At 37.3% G+C, this 17,568-nt stretch overlaps 1 protein-coding gene across 5 annotated transcripts in view; it reads left to right on the plus strand.

Moving 5' to 3' along the window:
- The window catches only part of PRKAG2 (protein kinase AMP-activated non-catalytic subunit gamma 2), a 409,151-nt gene that overhangs the window by 216,506 nt on the left and 175,077 nt on the right, over nt 1–17,568 (plus strand). The gene's annotated exons all lie outside the window — the stretch shown is intronic.

Below are 17,568 nucleotides of genomic sequence, written 5' to 3' on the forward strand. Positions count from 1 at the left end.
CTTGTTTCTGATCCCTTTGCCCACATAGTCCGGGAAGAATCTGTCACAAGACTTGGTGGATACAGATATATTCTTTTTCTTGATATTCCTTTAGAAGAAAACGTCAGCTTGGGGAGCGGAGGTGGAGTTTTAATGAATAACCTGGAGTTGATATGTTTTAGCTATTTTAGGGTATTTTTAAAGAGTATATGGGTGTTAAATGGGTAAAAATAATTCATATTTTAGGATCTCACTTAGTAATCAATTTGAGAGAGAATGACTCGAAGTATTGGGGGACAAGGAGGAAGAAGGCGTAAACCAGCCACCAGAGCAGACCAAGGCTTAAAATCTAGTCAAGTAAGAATGTAAACATTTACAATGCCTTGGTTTGGAGGCAATTTTGATTTTTTTAAAATCAGGATCTGAGGAGATTGAATGAATAAATGTGGGAATGTAATATTTATTTAGTGCTTACCATGTCCCAAGATTTAGAGATGTAAGAAAAAGTATATTCTTTGCCCTCAAAGAACTTAATTTCTAATAGGGAAATATAATCCATATGGGGAAGAATTGACCAGGGAAATGATGAGTGAATTCATAAAGGATTTGATTATCACATCCTGTCCAGAAGCATTTGGGTATCCATTTGATTTGGGCACATTCTCAGGGGCAGGGCATAGGACAAGAAGATGGCTGGGATGGATACTTGTATGCATTATACTTGAAGCATTATTTTGGTCTGGAGCAAGGTAGACTTAGTGGGTAATGACATCTTGTGTTCACTTACCGATTAATACAGTTTAGCCTCAAGGTGTTAGGGTTGGGGTTTTTTTTTTTTCTTTTCTCTTAAATAGTATTTTTTCTCAATTACACGTGAAAGACTATTTTTAACTTTTATTTTAAAATAAAAATTTTCATAATTTTTCATCAAAATTTGAGTTAGAAATTTTTCTATTTCTCCTTCCCTATACCTCTTCTCAAGATAGTAAACAATTTAATATAGGTTATATATGTGAAATTATGTAAAACACATTTTCAGGGTAGTCATGTTGTGAAAGAAGAAATAGAATAAAAGAGGAAAAATTACCCCCAAAAAGTAAAAATCTCCAATCGGACTCCATTTTTCTTTCTCTGGATGTGGATAGCATTTTCCATAATGAGTTTTTTTGAATTATCTTAGATTATTGTATTGCTGAAAATATGTAAATCAATCATAGTTGATCACTGCCCAGTGTTGCTATTTCTGTGACAACGTGCCATATTGCATATCTCCTTGAGGGAATTATTTCAATTGATTGCAGAGACAATTTGAGAGACATATAGTCAAACCCAGGGGAGATCCACTCTTGGTTGTCCCTAGAGTTGGAAATATCAGTAGAGAATATCAGAGGGCTGGCCAGCTTTCCATACATTTGCGAAGTTATAAGGGCTCCACTCCACAGTTTAAAAGTTCTCACTTTTCAAAAGACCTTAAAGTATTGGGACAGTGAAAGGATCAGTGTATCTGAAGTCAGAAAACTTAAGTTCAGGTCACTCTGGGCAAATCATTTAACTTCCACACACACTCCTTAAAGGAGCAGGGTAAATTATATGGTCTCAAAGGTCCTTTCCGGCTTGAGCTCTAGAAATGTGAATTATTATTATGTTATGAACAGTCATGTGAGAAAATAGTCAATATTGTATAGAGTTATTATACAACATGTAATTATGCTATATTATTGTTATATAGTTATTTTATGAGATCCATATGAAATCTATTATATGAGGCTTCATGGAAAAAAAATTGAACACTACATTGGAAACTCCATGAGTGCAGGGAATGTTTCAGACTATGTGATTAAGCACACCTTTGAATGGTCCTTCTCACTGAAACTATCACCCTTCCCTTTCCCACCCCTGCCCAGTTTCTCTTGTACCTACCACCTGCCAGAAATGAACAACATTATACCTTTGATAGATTCAAAATGTTAGCCCAAAGCTTATCTAAACTTGCTTGTCCACACCTTTCTCAGGGTATTAGGTAGATAGAAAAGTAATGATTTTGATTTATAACCCCTTTCTCTGGGTTTTATCTTCAGGAGAGAAAACTAATATTCTGTTCCTGCCATCAGAGAACTTAAACAGCCTGTGATAAAATTGTTATGCACTTCAAAGGAAGACTAACCTTACTACAGTAGGCTAATTAGAAAAGAAACAAGATCAATGGATCTTATATCCATAAAGACTTATTAATATTATTGTTTGTTTTTATTTCCTCCAGTGCTTATGGCATAGTATTTTGCATTTATTAGGCACTCAACAAATATTTGATTATTTGATGATCATTGCCCACTAATCTGTTTCCTTTGATACTCATTTGAATTTTTCCAGGTGTACATGTATATATATATATATATATATATATATATATATATACATACATATATATATATGTTCCATTAATTTTTTTAATTCTATCTAAAATATGAGAAAGATATTCTTTCTTGAATTAAATAGTATATAGCAAAAGGACCACAGCCACTGCCAGAAATTAGCCAAGAAGCTAAGGTCCAGAACAATTGGTTGTTGCTATATTCTTTAAAACTTAGTTTTTTCTTCTCACTGGTAAAGCTACATCAGAGTAGTGCTGCTATCTGTAACTACTTGACCAATATTTAATGCTTCATTTTTTTTACCTTCATACATCAGTGGTCACTCAGAATTTTTTAACTGTCATAGTATTCTTTCTCACTAAAAGACTTTTCAAAATGAATAAATGTTTATTTCCTTCAAAAAGAGATCTTTCTTAGTTCTTTTCAACAATGAGGCAGTTCCAATAAGTTTGAAAGAACCATCTGTATCCAGAGAATTATGGAGACTCAATGTGGATCAAAGCACAGAATTTTCACCTTTTTTTTTTTTTTGGTGGTGGTGGTGGTGGTGTTTGCTTGGTTTTTTTTTTCTGTCTTGTTTTTTCCCCCTTTTGATCTATTTTTTCTTGGGTGACATGACAAATATGGAAATATGTTTAGAAGAATTGCACATGTTTAACCTATAGTGGATTGCTTGCTGTCTAGGGGTGGGGGAAGGAGAAAAATTTGGAACACATGATTTTGCAAAGGTTAAAAAAAAAACTCTCTTTGCATATAACTGGAAAAAGAAAAAGCTATTTAAAAAAAGAAGAAGAAGAAAAAGTCTTTTTAGTAAAAACAAAACAAAAAAACCCAAACAAACAAAAAAAACACCTTTTAATACATCCCCTCCCCCAATTTAAGATTGCCTGTGGGTTTTTTTATATAAATTTTTGACAGTATATATGCATGAGTAATTTTTTTTATAACATTATCCCTTATATTCATTTTTCCAAATTATCCCCTCCCTCCCTCTACTCCCTCCCCTTGATGACAGCAATCCCATACATTTTACCTGTGTTACAATATAACCTAGATACAATATATGTGTGTAAATCCAATTTTCTTGTTGCACATTAAGTATTAGATTCCGAAGGTATAAGTAACCTGGGTAGATAGACAGTAGTACTAACAATTTACATTCACTTCCCAGTGTTTCTTCTCTGGGTGTAGTTGTTTCTGTCCATCATTGATCAGCTGGAAGTGAGTTGGATCTTCTTTATGTTGAAGATTTCCACTTCCATCAGAATACATCTTCATACAGCATTGAAGTGTACAGAGATCTTCTGGTTCTATTCATTTCACTCAGCATCAGTTGATGTCTCTCCAAGCCTCTCTGTATTCCTCCTGCTGGTCATTTCTTACAGAGCAATAATATTCCATAACCTTCATATACCACAATTTACCCAACCATTCTCCAATTGATGGACATCCATTCATCTTCCAGTTTCTAGCCACTACGAAAAGAGCTGCCACAAACATTTTGGCACATACAGGTCCCTTTCCCCTCCTCAGTATTTCTTTGGGATATAAGCCCAATAGCAGCAATGCTGGGCCAAAGGGTATGCACAGTTTGATAACTTTTTGGGCATAGTGCCAAATTGCTCTCCAGAATGGTTGGATTCTTTCACAACTCCACCAGCAATGTATTAGTGTCCCAGTTTTCCCACATCCCCTCCAACATTCATCATTATTTGTTCCTGTCATTTTAGCTAATCTGACAGGTGTGTAGTGGTATCTCAGAGTTGTCTCAATTTGCATTTCTCTGATCAGTAGTGATTTGGAACACTCTTTCATGTGAGTGGAAATAGTTTCAATTTCATCATCTGAAAATTGTCTGTTCATATCCTTTGACCATTTATCAATTGGAGAATGGTTTGATTTCTTATAAATTAGGGTCAATTCTCTATATATTTTAGAAATGAGACCTTTGTCAGAACCTTTAACTGTAAAAATATTTTCCCAATTTGTTACTTCCCTTCTAATCTTGTTTGCATTAGTATTGTTTGTACAGAAACTTTTTAGTTTGATGTAATCAAAATCTTCTATTTTGTGATCAATAATGATCTCTAGTTCTCCTCTGGTCATAAAGTCCTTCCTCCTCCACTGCCTGTGTTTTTTTAATCCAAGAAGTGATAGGAGATTAGGCAGAATGGTAAAGTCAGTCTTTAGAGCCCTTCCACCTCTATTTTCAATTCCCCTCTGGGCCTGTCATCTCAGATATTCACCCTCTCTAGGTAGTGCTTTCTATCTAAGGCCTATTTCTTGCTTCCCCCAATCAAAATTTTTCTACCTTGTTCCTTTCCCTCAGGCCTCATTCTTAGTTGAGACTTGAAGCTTTAGAAGAATGGATTTAGAGCTTCCAGGGACCTTGGAAGTCACCTTCTCCAACCACCCCTGAGAAATACACAAATAAGGAAAGTGAAGCCCCTAAGGTTGAAGTGGCAGAGTTTTGGGATTCAAAGCCTGATCTTCTTACTCCAAATCCAGCGCTCTTTCAAAACCCTTAATTAACCAGAATTTTTTTTCAGCCTTCTACTCTAGGACAAAATAGGCAAATCACAAAGAAGTAAGTTAATAATAGGAATTAGAAACAAACCACATGGGGTTGCCTTGGCTCACTACAAATTCAGTCTATACTTACAGCATCTGCACCAAGTCTGAAATAATCAGTTTGTGTTTTGAAATCAATGTGTGGAATTTATTATACAATTAAAGAAAAAAAGCAAGCATAGAATAAAGATTTATGGTTTTATGTACAATATTCTTTTTTTTACTCTGTTGCATATATTGGAAATACTGTTTTGTGTGCTAAAGTTCAATTTTTTAATTAAATAAAAAATTGCCACTCCATATTGAGAATAACAGTTCTTAGTCCCTGCAAGATTCTATGTCAAACAAGAAAAGTTCAATTATCAATTAATCTATGAGTTTCTTCTCTGTAAGTGAGGGGAAATAGGAGTTGGCTTGATGGTACATTAGCTAGAATACTGAGCTTAAAGCCAAGAAAAATTAAATTCAAATACTACCTCAGATACCACCAGCTCTGTGACCCTGGGCAAATACTTTCATCTCTCTCAACCTCAGTTTCCTTATCTGTACAATGAGGAAGTTGGACTTAATGATCTCTTAAGTTCTACTGAAGCTCTAAATTTATGATACTGGGATTCATTCAATTATATGTTTTCTTCTAGCTCTAAATCTGTCAACCTAGATATTTATGGAGAGTGTGGTAGGTATCCAATTCTGCAATAGTTTTTTTGTTTGTTTTTGTTTTAGTTTTTTTTTTTTTTTTAAAGAAGAGTAGGAAACATAGATCCTACCCTCTAGGAACTTACTTACATTCAGTTGAAAAAAAAAAGGAGGCAAATGAAATGTTTTTTTAAAATAACATGCTATTCAATCAAGTCCTAAATTATGTGAGAGTATTTTTCAAAGCTTCTTAAAGTGTGGGTCATGAACCCATATGGGGTTGCATAATTGAATGTGGATGTTGGAAAATTATGATTTATAATCAGTAAATGTTTGATTTGTATGCATAGTTTATATACCTATATACCTGAAGTCATGTAAAAATTTCTTGGGCATAAAGGGCATCTCGAGTGGAAGAAGTTTAAGAAGCCCTGTTCTAATTTACTCCCTTAGACTTTATTTATGAGGGGAAAGTGTAGTAGAACATAGAAAGATTTTCAGCAAGAGTTGAAACAGAATAAATTTTCTGCTCTACCCTTAATTGATTGAAAATTGAAATGACAAATCTCCTGCCCCCCTACTTCCTGAATATTTTTGTTAATGAATATGTCATAGTATGGATGGTAGAGATCCAGGAATACCTTGCAGATCACTTGCATATCATGACAACATTTTCTTGATAACCCAGTTCTCTTTGAGAACAAACAGCAAAATTTGTTTTTATTAATTTAATTAGTTCATTTTAATTAATAACTTAAAGATTAATATCATATGTAGGAAAACCAAATGACATAATTTTAATTTCCTGCCCTCTTTGCTTGTACAAAAGCCATCAGAATGGTCTCTGCCAATAGAGTAAGAAATTCATTTTACCTAGAGTTTCAATTCTAGAGGAAACAGTGGATTCCCCACCAAGCTCAAAACTTTCCTTATGATTCTCCATTTTCTGACCAGCATTCCCAGTAACAGGTTGTTATGTTGTTCTTCAATTGTTTTCAGTTCTGTCCAACTTTTCATGACCCTATTTGGGGTTTTCTTGGCAGTGATACTGGAGTGATTTGCTATTTTCTTTTCCAGTTTATTTTACATATGGAGAAACTGAGGCAGCATTTGCTCAGACTCATATAGTTAATGGATTTGAATTCAGATCTTTCTGATACCAGGCCTAGTGTCTAATTATTGCTTGCCACCTAACTAGTAACAGATAGGACTTCTTAATTGGATTGCTTTTATCTAAAGTGAGACTGTTTTCTTGACTTTTTAAAGGATATTCTGTTCCGGGAGCATTGAAGGAGAAACAGTGGAGAAAAATATTGTTTCTTGGAGACTGTAAAAAATGTGCCCTTTCTTGGAGTCCCTGGCCAAATATGTCCCTGGTGAGGGCCAACAGAAAGGCAATAAGGTTTGCCATCCTTTCTCTTCAGATTGCATGGAAGAGCCTCAAAGACCTGTTTTAAAAGGCATTTGGAGCTATAGAGATTAACAAGTGTTGAATTGAGACTGGACTGGATGACATGGTGAATACACAAGTACATGGTGTCCCAAAAGTCTTAGTGACGTTTTAAGCATTAATAGTTTTAATTATTGGTACTTTGAGGATACTCTCTACTAGATTTGATCCCTGCTTTTAAGGAGTTTTAGTTCAGTTATGGAGATGTCATAGATAGGAAACAATTGTCAGAAAATGGTTCCTAATAAAGTGGTAAATATTATAGTGCTATAATAATAATGGCTTTATATAGCACCTTAAGGTTTGCAAAGACTTTCCCTATATTATCTCAATAGAGCTTCACTGTAAATCTGGGAGGTTGGCACTTTGGCTATTATTATCCTCATTTGCCAGAAGAGGAACCAGAGATTGAATGATTTGCCTGTGGTCACAGAGATAGTAAAGTTTTGATTTAAGCCCATATCTTCCTGATTCTTAAGCCTAGTACTCTTTCCACTGTGCCAGCAATCACCCCATGTTAAAAAAAGGTTCATTTAGACAACTTGTGCTCTTGGAGCTTAATATGGGGAGAGAAAAACGTGGCCTCGAGCAGTTTCTGGCAGTCTTTCAAGTTGAGCTTCTTATGACTGGTTCTCTGTTCTAACATTCTCATCATGGTGTCCTGCATAAGAAATGATGAGGAGTAAGGGCATTTCAAAAGGTCATTTGGGCAGGGAGGGTATCTGAAATAGCACAAGTGAAGGTGATGGAACAAAAGCTTTGTTGAGATATAGAAGGAAAATTATATTGGATAAAGAGGGTGGAACAGAGGGGTTTAGAAGTCAGACTAGGAGGAATCAAGGTGAGAATTGTCCAAAGTTATATAGCAGCTAAGTGCCTCCTTAGTGTTCTCACACCCTGGTGTCATATTGTTTTTTTCATTGGATTGAAAGGAGAGAGTAAGTAGCCTTTAACTCCAAGTAGCCGCTGCTGAATTGTTTATGTTCAAGTCCATTCTGTTCAAAGGAGAAACAAACTAGACACTAGAATACTTTATCTGATAGGAGTGGAACCTCCTGTCTGTCCACCCCATTGTAATATAGATTAGCTAGTAGATTAACTAAAATGATTGTCTATAGCAGATCAAATAGAAACAGATCCCTGCAGGCTACATATTGACTTAGAAAACCACAAATTGACATTATCTGTGTTTTATTATATTTTATTTATTTTGTTAAACATTGTCCAAATACAATTGAATCTGATTTATGCCATCCCAAGGAAGTTTTGAAGATTGAGAATTGGATACCTCTGGCTACACTGCCCCCACTTTCATCCCTTGAAATTTCACTTGATAATTCTGTAGCCTTCTACTCATCTTGATTATGTAGACTTTGTCTTAATGTAATAAGAATCCAACTTTTTCTGAGTATTTCCATACCTTCTTTCTCCTTCTAGCCAAAGCCTGTGGTTTGTCTTGTATACAGACACCCAAACAGTACACACCCTTAGACTTCATAAATACCCAGACATTATGGTCATGCACCAATGTCCCAGTTCATCCTGCCCTACCCTATTGTTGAAAGATGTTTGGGGGCTTTCACAGACACTCATGCCTCCTGATGAAGCAGACAGACAATAATGAGAAAAATTCATATAGGAAAGAAATGGGTAACTATGTAAACTAGAACTTCTCTAGAAGGAAGAAAGAAATGGAAAGGAGAAATTCAGTTCAATTCAGCAAGAATTTAAGTGTTTCTTGTGGCAAGACACTGTGGAAGGTGATGGGACAATTGCTTTCAAAGAGCTTACATTGTAATGGGGAGACACAGCAAGAAAGTCTATAAGTATATAAATGAAAATGTGGTGAGAGAGAAAACTGTGATACTATCAGCTAGGGAAATCAGCAGAGCCTTCCTATAAAAGATGTTACATGAACTGAGGGCAGACACAAGAAAGAAAGAAGGAAGGAAGGAAGAATGGAAGGAAGGAAGGAAGAATGGAAGGAAAGAAGGAAGGAAGGGAAAGGGAAAGGAAGGAAGAGAAGAGGAGGGAGAAAGATTGAAGATATGGAAGGATGAAAGGAACACAGGTTATGCCCTGTTGTGAAAGAAAGAGAAATCAGGAGATTAATATGATAGAATCAGAATATCTAGGATGAACAGGATCATCCTCCTTTGAAAGGGAGAGATAAAATTTTCCTGGAGAGGATGAATAATATAATGTCTGTTGTGACTCCTGCAATTCTGGGAGTATCAGTATGATAGCTTCCTTGGGGTATTTTGATCCTTTTTTCAAGATTTTTTTGTTTGTGGTTTAAGAAATATCACTTAGGGGAACTGTAGTCTGTGATGTCCCGATAGACTAATTTCTCTTCTTTTTGTCTTCCCAAAAGACAGAATAATAAAATGGGAAGAACTTCAAAATAGCCTATTTCCATCTTCTACCTTACCTCCTCTCCACCCCCCATTTTACAGTTAATGAAACAGAATCTCTGAAGGAAAGAAAAAGTGATTTCCTTGGGGGTCACACCTTTAGTATGTGATAGAACTGGGATTCAAAATGAGGTCTCCCAATTCTGGAGCCCTCTCTGCTATAGTACACTGTCATTAGACTTTACTTCCCTGAAGGGAGCATTAATTATCCCTCCCTAGCTATTAAGGTAAAGAGCATGGGAAGTTCTTTTCCCAGCTGGCAGGTTGTGCTTTTGTAGACATGAACATGACGCCACCTCTTATCACCAGGGGCTACTTATTATTATCACTCCAGAGAATTAAATGGTTTTTTTTTCTCTTCCATGGTGGTATCAAGTGAAGCAAGAAAGTCCCATAGAAAAGAGGTTATTGGACTTGCCCCATAAGGGCAAGAAACGCTCTGTTTTGATCAAGTATTTATTAAGCATCCATAATAATGTTAGACACTGGTAGGAATTAGATATGCAAAGACAAAAATAGTTCCCACTGTCAAGATCGGGGGCAATAACATATACATAAAGAAGGATATACAGAATAATTTATTTTTAAAATAGCATAATTTAGGGCAGAAAAAGGAAGTTGCAGCTAGAAAAGCAGGAAATATTTCTCATAGAAGATGGAGCTAAAGTGTTTAAGAACATCACTGATTTCAAGAAGCAGAAATAAGGAAACAGTACAAATCTGAGTCACCTGCATAGAAATGAGAATTAAATCCATGTAAGCTGATGAGGTCACCAAGTGAAATAGTTTAGAGAGAAAAGAAAGCCCAGAATAGATCCTGGGTACACAGTCCCATTTAGGAGACATGATGTGGATGATGAACCAGCAAAGTAGATTGAGAATAGTCAGACAGCTAGAAAGAACAGCAAAGTCACGAAAATCTATAGAAGACAGATTCCCAGGAGGAAAGACTGATCAGTGGATGAGATACTGAAGAGAGGTAGAAGGAGATGAGGTTTAGAAAAGGCCACCAAATTTGACAATTCGAAACTTTGCAATTTCAGTTGATTGATGAGGTGTTTTAATAAATGCTAGTTACTAGAGTCAAAAGCAACCAATAATCATTATAAACAATCTGTTGAAAGGATATTTAAAATGCTAAGATGAGTAGAAAGATTGTGAATGTTAGAGATAATGAGGGAAAATAAGGAAAGCTGTATGTAAATTCTGTTTAACTATTATGGCTAATTTACTTGTTGTTCCCATAAAATGGTAAAATTGTCAGGATACACATACTCTTCATTGTTCTATACCTCTTACTACCCTAGAAATATCTAATTAATTCAAAGAGAAACAGAGGTGAGCATGGAAGGGATTCTAGAAGGCACAGATGAGGAAGGAATGTTCTTCAGGCATGGGAGACATCTAGGTCAAAGATGGAGTGCCATGTGCAAGGAACAGCATGCAAGCCTTGGAGGAATCTGGCATGATAAAGGATCAAAAAGTAGGGCTTAAATGGAGATAAAATATATCTGTGTATTATGTATAAAAATACTTTATTATGTAATATATGTATTATATGTATAAAGACTATATTATATATGTATTATATGTTATTTTAGATATAATACTATCTACACTATATTATATATACTGTAATTTCATGTATTGTATATAATATAATATATACACATACATACATATATGTTCTAAAGAGAGAGAGCAGGGACATGAATGATTGTTTATCCCGATTGTACTTTATACTTAATCTGGAGAAGAATAATCTAAGAAATGTAGAAGTTTAGTGCAGAAGATGACGCATTCTGTCTCTTGCAACAAAAGGCAAACTAATACCAATGGGTAGAAGCTTAAGGGAGACAAATTCTGGCTCATAATGAAAAAAGCTTTTTAATCATTAAAATTCTTAAGTAGTAAAGTCACAATGACTGGAGTTATTCAAATAGGTGCCAGATGATTGTCTGAAATGTTACATAGAAATGGCATGTGTTCTTTTTATTGAGCAGATACTGAGAACCACATTTCATGATTGATCCAGACCCGAGTACCTCCTAAACTCCCCTTTCCTTATCCCTGCCGTGGGGTATATCAAATTCAGCTTTACATCCTCCTCACTTTAAATTATTATATACTTTTAATAAAGATCTATTATTTTTAGCAAACTAGTCTGAGACAGTATCATCCAATGGAAAAAAACATTGGCTATAGGGTCAGAATTCCTATTCCTAACACTTACTACATATGTGATTCTAGTCAAAACATTTATCCTCTAAACCTCAGGATTCTCTGTAAAATTATCCTCCTGAGCTTTTTTCTATCTCTAACTCTGAAGTTGAATGAAGCGTAAGAAATAATAAATCTAGAAATTTAAACATTCCCCTACATAGTCTTGCCTGTTCATCTTAATTACTAGAAGTGGCCTCTGACTGTTAGATGCCCCTGTGTTTCTGCATAATTGAAGCATATTGTGATTATTGTTTTTGTCGTTTCTGAAGAGAACCACTAGCATCCTTCATGGGGAATGTCTTGACTTGCATATGAAATGGATTTAAGTGAGGCAGAATTGTGCAAAATCATCAACCTAACTAGCTCTCTTCCTGAAGCACTGAAGGTCAGTGTCTGGACAAAAGACAGGACAACTGGTGGATATCCATGGCATATTCAATGCGTAATTAAAATCTAAGCTGCTTTCATGGACTTTGGAATAAATTGTTCTCATCCACCTAGTCCACTGGGGAATGCTTGGGATAGACACTCCCCAACACACTGACAGGTTTGAGTCCTGGTTTAGCCCATTTGCCAAGATGGTTAACAGGGATATGAATGCTATATATGCTGTGGCTTCTTGGAGTTACAGGGGAAAGTGGACTCCAAAGGTGCATAAGCAGCCCTAGAAAGTACTCAGCTAGCTCTCCCACCAGAGGGGTTAGCCCTCCTGGAGCTACAGATAGCAATGATGCTCTGGAGACTAAAGTTTAAGTGAGAAGAAATTGTTTCATTCTTCGTATCTTTGTCACTGATCTAGTCCACAGTATCTGGCCCATATCTGATGCTTAATAAATACTTGTTAATTGATTGAATGCTGGATTTTTTCTGTTATCAATGTGAAGGCTAAGAGAATACTCAGACTACTAAATTCAGTTTCTAGCTATCTAACTTAGTAATAATAGTTTCTATTTATATAATATCTCCTAGTTTAATCAGTCAATCAAAAGAATATTACTATGTTCCAGACACTATACTAAATCCGAGAGATGTAGAGGAAGATTTTTCTTTTAATGCCTGCCCTCAAAGAGCTTACAGTCTAATGGAGGAAACAACATGTAGGTACCTAGAATGGCACAAACAGCCGGGGGGGACCAAGTAACTCTCCTGTAGAAAGTTGGATTTGAGCTGAAACTCGAGGCAGAGGGGAGGAAGGGACGCATTCCAAGCGGGGGAGACAGCCAGTGCAAAGACATTGAGATGAAAAATGGCAATCTTGTACAAGGAACAACAGACCTTTATTACTAGGTAATAGAATATATATACACAATTCTTTCTTTGTGACAACTCTTTAAGATAAATAGAGAAACCATTATCATGTCCATTTTGCTGATGAGGAAACTGAGGCTCTCTGAGCCTATCTGCCTTATTAAGTTCTCACAGCTCGTAGGTGCTGGAACCAGCGTTAAAACGTGGGTCTCTTGACTCCACATCCAGAGCTCTTTCCACCTGCTGACTCTCATTAAGAAAACATTGTAAAAAAGAAGACAGAGCAATTACTCTTTGCTTCCTTCCTGCAATTAAATCCATTGTTTAAGGTCCAGTTTGAATGGTACTTCTACAAAACATTCAGTGGCCATCCCAGAACTCTCAGATCTTTCCTTCTCTGAATTTTCAGGTATTTAAGCTATACCACACTTTGTACCCACAGCAGTTAGCAGAGAGCCAGGCACAATAAATGACAGATTGATTAAAGCCCTAGTTAGCCCATATTTGTACTAAGAGATATATTTAGCCAGATAAAAAATGTACCAAAAATCAACCAATGAATTCATAAATGTTGAATGCTTACTTGATGTCTGTCATGCCAGCCTAGAAGCTGGGAATGATACATGCAAGTGTAAGATATGGTTTCTCCCTTCAAGAAGGCAAAAAGAATGGATAGAAGTTGAGTAAGTGAAAATTAGTCGGAAGGACATGACAAACAAATGGGAATTCAAGGTCCATGAAATGTCAAAAGATCTGGAAGAAGTCTTGTAGAACTCTGGGTGCCTTCTTTGTGGAGTAGTTACAGAATAGTAGGGACAAAAGTAGCTCAAGATGGACTGGCATTCATGAATTGAAGTCTACATTGATGGGAAGGGTGTGCACATCAGTAGGATGATAGAACCATTGAAGCACGGAAATAATGAGTTTTTTCTATGATATTAAGTCATCATTGATGACTATAATTTGAGTACCTACTGTACACTGGAGTCTTTGCTAATCACTGTGAAAATATAAACATTACATGGAATCAATCACAGATTTGTGACTGAAAGGAACTTAGAGACCATCAAGTCCAAATCCCCCATTTTATAAGATACTGAGTCTCAGAGCAGTTAAATGACTTGCTTGGTTCCCATTCTTACCTGTTTTGTGATGAAGTCAGAATACTATTAGGCTACTGAGGGAGATGCAATTCTCTAACACTGTCTTTGAAGGTACACAAAGAACAATTTGTAAAAGCATAAACTGGAACTGGAAGGAACTTCTCTTCCTCTGCCCCAGTCCTGCATTTTCAGATAAGGAAACTAAGGTCTAATGAGTTTAAATAACAAACCCGAGCTCATACGAGTAGTAAGTGTCAGAGGTAAGATTTGAATGCAGCTCCTCTAGACCCCAAGAGCTAGTCCTTTTCCAAACACATACCATAATCTAGTTAAGCTAAGGAAAAGCATTACAACAGAACCTTTTTACTGATAAACACTGGATTCTGCTACTGATATTTAGTCCCTCAGTCCAGCTTGGCCTTTTCCTTCCCTAAGACTCTTCCCCCCAAATTGGCCACTGCCATCTTTGCTTCATCTGCAGTTGCTCTGCCCCTTTCTCCACTGATTGTGGTCCTGCTGCGGCAGCTAAAGACAAAAAATGATTGGCCTCCCTGAGATTTGTGTGTGTGTGTATATATATATATATATATATATATATCTCCATCCTCATTCTGCTTATTCTTTCCCTTCCTTGGAATTAGGGAAGAGAGAAAGCCTTCTGTTTCTGCGTGATTGAGAATTACCAGCCTCTATATTTCTTCTGGTACACTTCTCCCCACCCTTCAGAAAAACCAGGGCTCCAGGATTTCAGAAAGACTGACCTTTTACTTTTTCTGGGGTTCTTTTTGGGGGTCCCTTGCTCTCAGGCTAATCCTCTCTCAGGAACTCCTTTTGAATCAGCATTTATAATTTAAGAGCTTCTTTCTCTCAGCCTTCCAAAGTCCCCCCTTAAAGTTTATTCTTCACTTCAGTAACAGAGTGGGAGCTACCCACCCATCTTGGATCCCTTTTTGCAAGTTTCCTATAGTTTGATGAGAATCTGTGGGTCCCCATTTCAGAGAAGATCAGTTTAGGGTTTGATTCTGCTCCACTGAGACATGGCCCATGGACACCCCATCTGCTCTCTCCTCCACACTATCATCCTTTCCCAAGGGGCCTTAAATGAATCCCAGAAGGGGCAAGGTTTCCCAATGTGATCCCTCAGGCTGGAGCCTCTTTGGATTTATTTACCAATAGGCGGAGCTATAGTAGGACTTGGTTTGTGGCAGCCAGCTGTCGCTATAGCAACTCTTCAATTGCATCAGTCGCTCTTCCAAAAATAGATCACCTTCATCCCTGGGATAGATAAATTAGGGGAAATCAAAGGGTCTCTGGGAAAAAGGATTGTCAAGGCACTGACAACTTTCAAGGAGAGCTCTCTTGGGGTTTTGATTTCCTATAATACCTGATATGCACATAACATTGTCAGAGGTTGCAAAGCGCTTTGCATACCTTATCTCGCTGGATTTCCCACACCAACTCTGTAATGTTGCTTTTACAGGTATAGTCATCCCTGTCTTACACTGGAGGAAACTGAGACTCACAAGTAAAAATGATTTGCTTCGTAGCTAATATGTGGAGGAGGGAGGATTTGAACTTCAGATCCAGCATGCCTTCCCTTATTACCCCATGCTGCTTCTTTTTTAGCCCACTAGCTGACAAATTTAAAAGCAGAGGAAGAGAGGAAGTGGTAAATTAATCTATGAAAGAAAGTGTCACGGCCAGGCTCAAGGTCCGTGGCCCTCTTGGAGTCTCAACCCAGCTACTCCACCCTTGTTGATCATTCTCAATGAGAACCTCCATCCTGCTTAATTACACCTGGAAAAATTATATTTTACCTTTTCTTTTACCAAAATCTTGGTTCTCAGTGATACTTGGAAATTCTTTCAGTGGGGGAGATTATATATATATTTCTTTCACTTTCCATATTTCCCACAGTATTTCCCTCAATGTGGAAACACACACACACACACACACACACACACACACACACACACACACACACACACACACACAGTTGATTGAATCAACAAAACGAGTCAACTTGATAGGGAATAGTCCTTGGAAATTGTTAAGGAGCCAGAGGCTGCTGATTGAATTTTAATTGAAAGTAGATAAAGATCTTTGGATGAAAGCAAAATGGCCCTTGCAATACTATGTTTCTCCAGACCCAGGAAATTTCCGGGGACTGTTATTAAAATCTCATTAGGGGTGGGGGAGGAATAGGTGTCTTGTGTCTCAGGCCACTGACTTTTAATGAAATGCTGGGAAATCTCTGCATGTGGCCGGCTTTCCTATTCTCACCTGAGTTTCATTCATTCAGTAGGTACTGAGCATGCACTCCAGAGATCCCTGCCCTAATTGCTCAAGTAAACGACCGACCCTTCTCATCCATGAAGTCGAGGAGACAAGACGCACTTGAGCTTTTGTGTAGAGGCAGAATGGCAGCTTCAGAAAGGTCAGAGTAAAAGAAAGCTAGATGTAATCAAATGACCAGAGAGACTTCTAAATGGAAAGTTTGCTCAGGGGAACAGAAAGCTCTCTGACAATTCAGCCTCGAATCCTGATGAAAAATAAAAGGGAATGGTGTGACTGCATGGAATGTCTTTTTATGAACTCAGGTTTATTTTGTGCATGGTCCTGTATAGACTAGGAGCTGTCGAGATGATAGGAGAGAGGGGAGGACATTCAAAGAAGTGTAAGATATAGTCTCCATATCTTCTGTTCTCAAAGAGCCTGCCGTTTTGTATGGGGCTCACAATATGCCTGGGAATGGTGGGAGAAAAGGGGGGGATGGAGAAGGATCTCCTGAAATAATAGTGGCCACAATATGCAGATATGCAGGCTGGGGCTATATCTGAATTACCCTCCCATCACAGATCCTGCCTGTGAAACATATCCCCTAATCCCCCCCTAATTTCCCCTGGCCCTATCCACTGAAGGGTAACATACATAGCTACACTAGACATCAGAGGGAGGGAGACAGACAGGGAGCTGTTTCCATATAAGGGAAATTCTCTTGGAGACCTAGACAGTGAATGTCGCTGTACCCTAGAAGGCCCTAGAAGCTTACATGGGTCTGATTCTGTCTCTGCTGATAGCCAAATATATTCTAAAGCAGCAGGGTTGTGACCAGCCTAATTATCTACCAGCAACAGTCACTGTCCTTTCCTCCCCTTATGCTTCCCTGCTAAATGCTTTCCCCATATGCCAGTCCTGGTGGCACAATTACTGCCCTAATAATCCTGCCAGCAGCAGTCACGTTCCTATTCCTTAACTGTCTCAATTAAATACTGTTCAGGGTCTCCTCCTCATCCTGATGTTATTTTAAAGTATGGGGGGAGATTATATTACAATTCTAGATCATCATCAATCAGTCAGTATTTATTAAGGGCCAGGCAGTGTTCTAGGAGTTCTAGGAGAAGAATGAAATTCTTCTCAAGTTGCTCATCTTCTAATGGGTGATACAATAAGTACATGTATAAATATAAGCAGCATGAATATAAAGCAAATAAATGAACATACATGCAAAATATTAAATATGCAGGAGTATAGCAGGTAAAGTGCTTAATTACCAGAGAAACTGGGAA

Source organism: Sminthopsis crassicaudata, chromosome 5 (genome assembly GCF_048593235.1).
Source record: "Sminthopsis crassicaudata isolate SCR6 chromosome 5, ASM4859323v1, whole genome shotgun sequence".
Lineage (NCBI taxonomy): Eukaryota > Metazoa > Chordata > Mammalia > Dasyuromorphia > Dasyuridae > Sminthopsis > Sminthopsis crassicaudata.